Source organism: Callospermophilus lateralis, assembly GCF_048772815.1.
Source record: "Callospermophilus lateralis isolate mCalLat2 chromosome 11 unlocalized genomic scaffold, mCalLat2.hap1 SUPER_11_unloc_1, whole genome shotgun sequence".
Taxonomy (NCBI): domain Eukaryota; kingdom Metazoa; phylum Chordata; class Mammalia; order Rodentia; family Sciuridae; genus Callospermophilus; species Callospermophilus lateralis.
Genome location: NW_027510153.1, coordinates 3,278,277 through 3,287,569, shown reverse-complemented (window position 1 = coordinate 3,287,569; position 9,293 = coordinate 3,278,277).

Here is a 9,293-nt window from a genome sequence, read left to right as displayed (position 1 = left end):
ATATATAATAGTAAATATGTATATATTATATTATTTTATATATACTCAAGCATGACATATATCTCTCTATCTATACATATATCTATAAAACATATAATTTATATTAATATCTTTCCTAAATCTTACATATTATATTAACTTAAAAATAATTGTAGAATATATTTCTCTACATAAGTTTGAATAAGAAAAATGAAGATATTTAGAGAGAGAGACAGGTGAACAGAGAGATTGATTGGGTGTACTACTCCAGGACTTGGGACTTATTCGACAGAGCTAGGAGTGATTCTAATAGCTTGAATTGTTGAAGCCTTCAACAAAGTGTTTAGATGGAAACTTTCTTGTGTAATAACAAAGGAAACTGGACCACTCATGTGCAGCATGCTTAGCTAACCCCTAAATTTAACCCACCGTGAACCAAAAAGAAACATGGGTGACTGTCCCAGCTCCCTGAAGAGCTCGGCATCACTGTCCTACAATGCCTTGAGATGACCCTGAGAGATGTTCCCATTGACTTGAATGTTCTTATGTCAGTAGGAAGAATGAGAGCACAAAGTGGCAGAGACCCCTCTGTAAGGCTTAGGTTTGCCCAATGACCATGACACACATGTGCAGGGGCACTCAAGGTGCCCTGGCATGCAGAAATCTGTGCCTTATTCCTGTATTTATTTATTTACTTTTTAATTTTATTTAGTTATTTGTTTGTTTATTTATTTATTTAGTACCAGGAATTGAACCCAGGGGCACTTTACCATTGAGCCACATCCCCAGCCCTTTTCTTTCTTTTTATATTTTATTTAGAGACAAGGTCTCACTGAGTTGCTTAGGACCTTGTGAATTTGCTGAGGCTGGCTTTGAACTCATGATCCTCCTGCCTTAGCCTCTCAAGCTGCTGGGATTACAGGCATGCACAACCACACCAGGCTAATTCCTGTATTTCTATGAATAAATTAGATGGGAGACCAATTAAGTAAGTATTTGGTTAACATAATCTAAAATCACTATGTATGATGAAAAAAGGCATTAAAATCTGAATGTGGTGCTGGTCTGATTCCACAGCCAGATACTAAGCCTAAGTCAATTCATGGATCCTGAGCCCCTAAAACAAGGAGATTGTCAGGAAACAAGTGGAGAAAGACTCTTAAGGCATGACCTCAGGGATATGTTGCAAATACTTCCCAATTATTTCCCCGAGTAAACTGCAGCCCTTAAGAAGGTTGTTTTATGAACGAGAGCTGTCTAGGCCTTCAGAGGGTATCTCTGAATTAGAACCAACTCCAGGGACTCAATGGCTGAATGAACAGAATGGGGGTTTACAGAAAGACACTCAATGGTGGATCTAGATTTGTGTCACTATGGGTTCTGTAGGCTCACAGACCCATTTTGCGGTTGTTCCCTTGATTTCTGCAGGCATAAATGAGTTAAGTATACTTTGAACTGGCTTAATTCCCACATAGATCTCCTGACCAATAAATAGGGACTATCATGGTAGCAAGAGCCAAGTAAGAGCATCAGGAGCTGCCTTCTTTACCTCTGGGGAAAATGGTAAATCAAAAGCAATACCACACTTTTTGGAAAAATTGCAGAGTTTATTGCTATCAGAAAAAACTTGAAAGAAAAAAGAATGGTAAAGGCAATGTCACTTGAAGAACAACTATGAATTATTATAAACCTAAGCTAATATATGAAAGTACTTATTGAGAAATCAGCACACTTCCTATATCTGGCATGCTAATACTGACTTGTAATATATATATATTTTTTCCATTTCACTTAGAACTGCAGTCCATCTTTATTGGCTACCCAAAGCCATTGGCTATGAGTATTTTCCTCTGCCCTATAAAGTTGGCAGAGACTTTAGACAACTGATCTAGTATGTTAATTAAATTGTATAATAACAACAGAAAATACCAAATAGCCCAGTTACTTTAGTGTAAGAATAACGTAAAACTCATGAAATACAGAAATGTGACTCATTGGTGAGGTTTCTATGGATGGAAGCAGTGGTCTTGGTACCATAAGTTATAATATCTAAAGTGAAAGTGTTTCACTTAGCACTGACTTCAGGATATATAAAACACACACACACACACACACACACACACACACACACACACACACTCCAAAAAACACTCAAGGAGAATAAATGACAGCTATTCTCAGAAGTGAAATATTTTTTTCATTGATTTTTTAATATATGACCACGGAATGCATTTCAATTCATATTACACATATAGAGCACAATTTTTCATATATCTTGCTGTATATAAAGTATATTCACACCAATTCGTGGCTTCATACATGTACTTTGGATGATGATGTCCATCACCTTCCACCATCCTTTCTAACTCTCTGTCCCCACCCTTCCCCCCACCCCCGCCACCCCTCTGCGTTATCTATTAGGTGAAACTATCTTGAAGCAGAAAAAACTTGATGTCTTATAAATGGAGAGGAAGACAGGGAGACCACAGAGTGGTAACAGGAAGAAAGGTCAGCAGGAGATGAGGCTGAAGGTAGGAACAGATCCCAGACCTCACAGATCACAGGTAAGAGTGTGAATTTGATTCTAAGTGATTTTAAGACTTTTAAAGCTGAAAGTAGGGGGAGGGACACTTGATGTTATTTCTTGTATGACAGTAAGCAATGAAATCTGGCTACAAGGGAAAAATTAGAAGACAAAATTGGGAAGATTAGAGGCACTACCTGAGAAAGAAAAAGAAGACGTGATAGAAGAGCTGAAATAGTGTCTTGTTATTTGGCTAATATTACACGTATGCTACTATCATTATCTAAAATCTCAAGGGTATATACTTAGGGCAGGGAGTGTCAGCAATAATGAGAATAAATAGTCATCCTGATCATTTCTAACTTATCGGAATAACATCTTATCAGAACTAACCAAACTGTCATTAATTTTATCACACAACATGGCTTACACGTACTTTATACCAAGAGGAGAAGGGTCAACTTAACAACTTTCTTATCTTTTGCTTGTGTTTTAATTATTTTTATTAACTTTCACTATAGTTATTTGCAAGATTTTGTAAATTGTAAGTGGCTGGTCCATCTGGCTCCAATGCTGTTAAGAGTTCCTCACTCCTAGGCTAGAGTCCGATCAATATTGAGCAGCAGAGGACAGAAAAGCAGTAGAACAGCAAGAAGGCATTTTTCCTTTTTGTTTGAGAAATCTGGTGTGTAGAAGAGACATTTTCTTTCTCATAGAAGGACCCTGCATTAATTTTACCTCTGAGGAATTTCCTCCCAGGCTCAAGATTTCAACATCAGAGAAACTCAAATGCTCACCAGGACCAGACCCAACTGTCATTCTTCACTCATCAGACTCAGATTCTGGGTGAAACTTCTGATGTGGGAAAGGTTAAAAATGCAATATGGCTCCACAATTCAGTAGTTTTGATAGCAACAAACAATTAGATATAGATAGTAAATTAGTATTAATGAAAATGAGGTGGTAGTAAAAGGGAGAGAACCAGGTGATGCCCTTATTACTGCCTAAGGATAGCTTTATGTTTTTGAATATATGACTTGACATTCATTATTTTGCATAGACCATAAAGTGAAGCCTGGTGCTGTCTTCAGGGTCAGGTACCATGAGAACATCTTTGAGATGGAGTTGTTGTATTTGCAATGTCTTCTGACACTTTCAGAAACTAGACTTCTTTCAGGAAAGTTAAAGAAGAATCACTTTATAGAGAATTTAATTTGAGAAAAAGAGCCCCTTGTAAGTGGAAGAAACTTACACAAATATTTTCACAAGGTTAGAATCATTTATTTACTAGCGCAACTTTGGTTTAAGCTATTATGTCAGTGGAATGCCATTTGGTACAGTTTTTTCATTTATTTCAAAAACAAGTCTAGGGAAGACAAATCAAGAGTCTGATTATATTTCTCCATATATGAAAGAATAATAATACCATTGAAAAGCCTTATCTTGGACAAGCATAAGGCCAACAGAAGCACTGTCACTCTCTAGTGGCATTTGTGTAGGGTTGGTTGATTGTGGTTAAGAGCTAGGAACTGAGAACTGCCAAGCTCTAATAAAACTCCTTTCTGACCTCAGTCTTGCAAAAGAAAATTGATGCACTGGATCCAGAGGGCCAAGCACAAGAAGAAAGCTACTGACCTTTGCCTCCTCCTGCCAGTAAACTCTCTAGCCATTCACATCTTAGTACAAATTTTGTTCTTTTTTAAATGGTGGATGAAATCAATACATTTTCTCAGTTTATTCTCTTACAAATCACCCTATGTTATATAATAGACAGTTTTCCTGGTCCACAACTTCTCAGAAAACTTCTATTTTGATCACTGCAAGCTTTGATAAGATGGAGCAAGAGATGAAAATGCGAATAATTCTGGTTATATATGTTTCTGGATTTCTGTACAGAGAGTCTTAGGTTGGGATGGGAAATTGATGGCAAGAAAATTTGAGCTTCAAAAGTAAAGTACTGAAAACACTTGGTAGTCAGTGGAATGGGAAAATAAGATTTCAGCAAGTGGAGAAGGAGCACAGGAAGGGAATCTAGAATTGGACCCAATTTGCTTTATGGTTTAATTAAGACTCATTCCTGGGAATGGGCAGCTACCTCATACTCTCACCACAGGACGTGGCATACTCTTGGTAGGAAGGCTCCTGTGGACCATAACAGCACTATTTAGGTAGAAATAGGGACTCCTGACTTGCTATTGCAGGTTATTATAGAGATATTACTGTTGTCAAATAATTAAGACACTGCATTGGAAATTGTAACTATCCAACTTTCCTGGGTTCCTGGGCTCTCTATATCCCTAGGTATATCTGTTTATTTTTTGCTTCAATAGAGAGGCCATTTTAAGCCACATTAACTGGAAGACTTGGGCTTTTATTTCTTGACAACTACAGAGTAATTACCTTGAATTTAAAAATTTTGGTCAAATATATACAATATCATAAAATTTACTATTTTACCCATTTTAAGTGTATGGTTCAGTGGCATGAAATGCAGTTCCCATCATCACCACTATATAGCACCAGAATATTTGCATCTTCCCATACAGAAACTCTACCCATTAAACAACTCTCTCTTCCTGCAGGCCCCAATAACCATTGTTCTACCTTCTTTCTGAATGCATATAAGGTGGATTGGGGACTACTAAAAGTAAAGGGATGCTGTATAAGCCTGGGTTTGAGTCTGTTGGAAAGGTACTTGGACTGAAGCTTCTTGCCCTCCCCTGTGGACCACCTCTCAGGGGTCATAGAATGGTGTCGTAGCCAAAGGAACCCATGATTATACTTCCCTTAATTTTTTTTTATGTCAACTTACTTTAAAGTACCTCTTTAGATTTCTTTCTGGTAGTTAATAAAATTAGATTAATGCAAGAAAACTCTTTTATATAAGACAAAGCAAACCTAGTGCATGATAATAATTGCTTTCATCAAAAATAGACACATGGGGCTTGGGTTGTAGCTCAGTGGTGAAGCGCTTGCCTAGCATGTGTGAGGCACTGGGTTCAATTCTCAGCACCACATAAAAATCAATAAATAAAACAGGGGTATTGTGTCCATCTACAACTAAAAAAATAAACATACATCATACATAACTATTATATGGACAGTGGGGCCGAGACACAAGAATGATAACCTTACTTAATTAAAGAAGTTTGAGTTCTTCATCCTTAGGAAAATGCCTTTCCAAGGAGCCCTCTATTCCAGCTGACCCCAGTGCAGTCTAGCAGGTGGGGACACTCCCTTTGTTAACACCAAAGCACCTGAACTTAGTTAGCTGTCAGGCTTGTTTGAGAATAAGCTTTCTTTTTTTGAAGAATGAAGAATGCAATATTTACCTTTTATTTTTCCTCAGTAGCTATTTTATTCTTTATTAATGCCAAGAGAAAGGGCTTAGAAGAGCCCTTGATATGTGGATGTCTAATTAGGAAATTTGCAAAGCCAACACTGTGGAAAATGCTCACATTTTCTTTTAAAAGAAAGGGGGGAAAAGATTTAACATTAGGCTATTCAAGAAGTCCTCCAATAAAATAAACTTATTTGTACATTCCACTTAAGCTAGGCTAAGCCTGTTGTTCTCAACCAGGAAGCCAAATGTTTACATTCTCACTTAGAATGAGAAGTGTCTACCCCCAATTTACCTGACAGTTCCTTGCAGAGGCTTTGGCTGACTTTTCCAGGTGAACCAAACAACTCAGTGCTATGATTTGTCCCCATCAAAGCTCATGTTGAAAGTTTTTCAATGAGGCAGAGTTGGGTGGGAGGTGTTTGGGGAGAGATTCATGCCCTGACTCAGGAGCAATTGAGTTCTTGCATTCTCAAAGGTCTAGACTGTTTACTCCAAGAGCAGGTTGTTATAAAGCAGGGTTACCCTGTTTTGTCTCTTCCGTATAGGCCCACACGCTGCTCTCACACACTCCCTGCAAGCATGTGGTATTTATTCACACTATTATTGTGTTAGCTTGGATTCCCTGAAGGAAGAGCTGATACCAGGATGTGTGTGCATGGTAGATTATTTGGGAGGTGACTCTGGAGAGGAGGAAAAAGAGTAAGATAGCAAAAGGGGAAAATACTACTGTAGAGATAGGGGATTGATTCTGCTGGGGCCACCTGAGAAGCTCATTTAATGTCTTTTGGAACTGCCCTACTGAGACAGAGGGAGCAGGTTCAGGAGGCCATCAGCTCCTTCCCATCCTCAGTAGCATTAACTTCCTGATCCATGCAAATGCCTGGAACAATCCAACCCTTTTCAGAATCTGTAGTGCTTTAGGGTAGAAAACAAAAACATGTGATGTTATCAGTTTTCTTTGTTATAGAATAAATCACCCAAAATTTTATGGCTTAAAACCATAAATATTTTATTATTTGATACTGAATGGTTTAGATCTAAAATGTTCTCCAAAGATCCAGGTGTTGAAGGTTTGTCCCCAGTGCAGCAATCTTCAGAGGTGGGGCTTTGGGGAAGTGGTTGATTCATGAGGGCCTCATCAATGGATTAAACCAAAGATGGATTCATGGCTGACTGGACTATTTAGGAGGTAGTGGAAACCATAGGAGATGGAACCTAGTTGTAGGGAGAGGGTCCTTAGGGGTGTGCCCTTGGGGACTGTAACTTGTCCGTGGCTCCTTCTCTCTCTTTCCTTCTTGGTTTCCAGGGAGTAAGTACCACCTCACAGCAGACCCAGAAACAATAACAATGGAATGAAACTTTTGAAATTGTGAGTCAAAATAAATCTTTCCTCTTTAAGTTATTTTTCTCAGGTATTTTGTCACAATGACAAAATGTTGACAAACACACAGAGTTGCTATGAGTCAAATGAGGCTGATCCATAATGGGGGTGGGGGTGGGGGTGGGAGTATGGGAGGAATGGAGAAACTTTAGATAGATAGGACAAAGGGGAGGAGGGGAAGGGAGGGGGTGGGGGGGTAGGAAAGACGGTGGAATGAGATGGACATCGTTACCTCAAGAACATGTATGAAGACACAAATGGTGTGACTCTAGACATGAAAAATTGTGCTCTATATATGTACTATGAACTGAGATGCATTATGCTGTCATGGATAACAAATTAGAATAAATAAATTTTTTAAAAAAAGAATGTAGGAGCAGCTACAAAACTGGCTCAGGATGGACCTAGCCAAGGTGCAGACCTTGACTTCCAAGATAGTCCTTGCATATGGCTGATGCAGAAAACATTGGTTCCTCCCAGGCTATTGGCAGTGGCCCTTATTTACCATCACATGGGTCATTCTATAGGGTTTCTAAAGTATCCTTGCTGCATGCACTTCTAGATGTTAACTTCTCCCAGAAAAAATGATCTAGCATGTGGAGGGGGTGAGGGGAGATGAGCAAGACTGATGCCACAAAGTTTTTTATAACTATCCAATAGTATTTATGCTATTGGTCACACAGATCAACCCTGATACACTGGAGGAAGGGATTACATAAGAATGAGTACACCACCCAGCTATCCCTCTCCTTGGTCTATACTCAAAGGACTTAAAAACAGCATGCTACAGGGACACAGTCACATCAGTGTTTATAGCAGCACAATTCACAATAGCTAAACTTGGAGCCAACCTAGATGCCCTTCAATACATGAAAGGATAAAAAAAAAGTGGCGTATATACACAATGGAATATTACTCAGTAATAAAAGAGAATAAAATCATGGCATTTGCAGGTAAATGGATGGAGTAGAGAAGATGATGCAAAGTGAAGTTAGCCAATCCCAAAAAACCAAATGCTGAATGTTTTCTTTGATATAAGGAGGCTGATTCATAGTGGGGTAGGGAGGGGGAACATGGGAGGAATAGAGGAACTCTAGATAGGGCAGAGGGGTGGGAGGGGAAGGGAAGGGGCATGGGGTAATTAATGATGGTGGAATGTGATGATCATTATTATCCAAAGTACATGTATGAAGACACAATTGATGTGAATATACTATGTATATAACCAGAGATATGAAAAATTGTGCTCTATATATGTAATAAGAATTGTAATGCATTCCTTTGTCTCATGTAAATTTAAAAAAATAAAGAATGAGTACACCAGAGAGTGGAGACAATTGGAACCAACTGGGGCCATCCTGAAGACCGGCTACCATATGTGAATATGTGCTTAGGGGGCACTGTCAGCACAGAATGTACCAGAACCCACACAGAACTGTACCAACATGACTGAAATCAAACATGAGGACATGGGGAGGTAAGCCGCGGTGTTCCCGAGGCTTGTTCCTGCTGTGCTTCCTTAATGCCTCCTTCCACTCATACCCAATCATTTCCTTGGTTCTTTGAGTTGAATCTGGGAGGATGTTCAAAGGTTTCAGAAAATACTACAAGCAAAGCTGATCTAGAATTTTACAATTACAAGTACAGTAGATGATCTGAAAATGGCCTGCGTCTTGGATTGATTAAATCATTTAGACAGTTTACTTCTTGGTTTTCTTTCACCCCCAAGCTACAGCGCACAGACTACAGAAACCAACACATGACTGTGTGCCTTTTAACAGGAGAATGTAACAGAGCAGATGCTCCAATTTTATGGAACAAGACAAGACACAATCTGAAAGGAAACAAATCTGTGTTATCATAAGGACAAGATTCATTTTGGTTTAAGTCTGTTTAACATTGCAACAGACTGTGAGGGTCACAGAGGTTGATAAACACATGCCCCAAAGTCATGATTCTTTGAAAACAAGTAACTAAGTCCTTTGAGTAGGTGTAGAAAAAAAAGTGTTTCCACTCACAAAGTAGGCTAACTAATCTTTGGTCTTAACGACAATTAATTACCTATC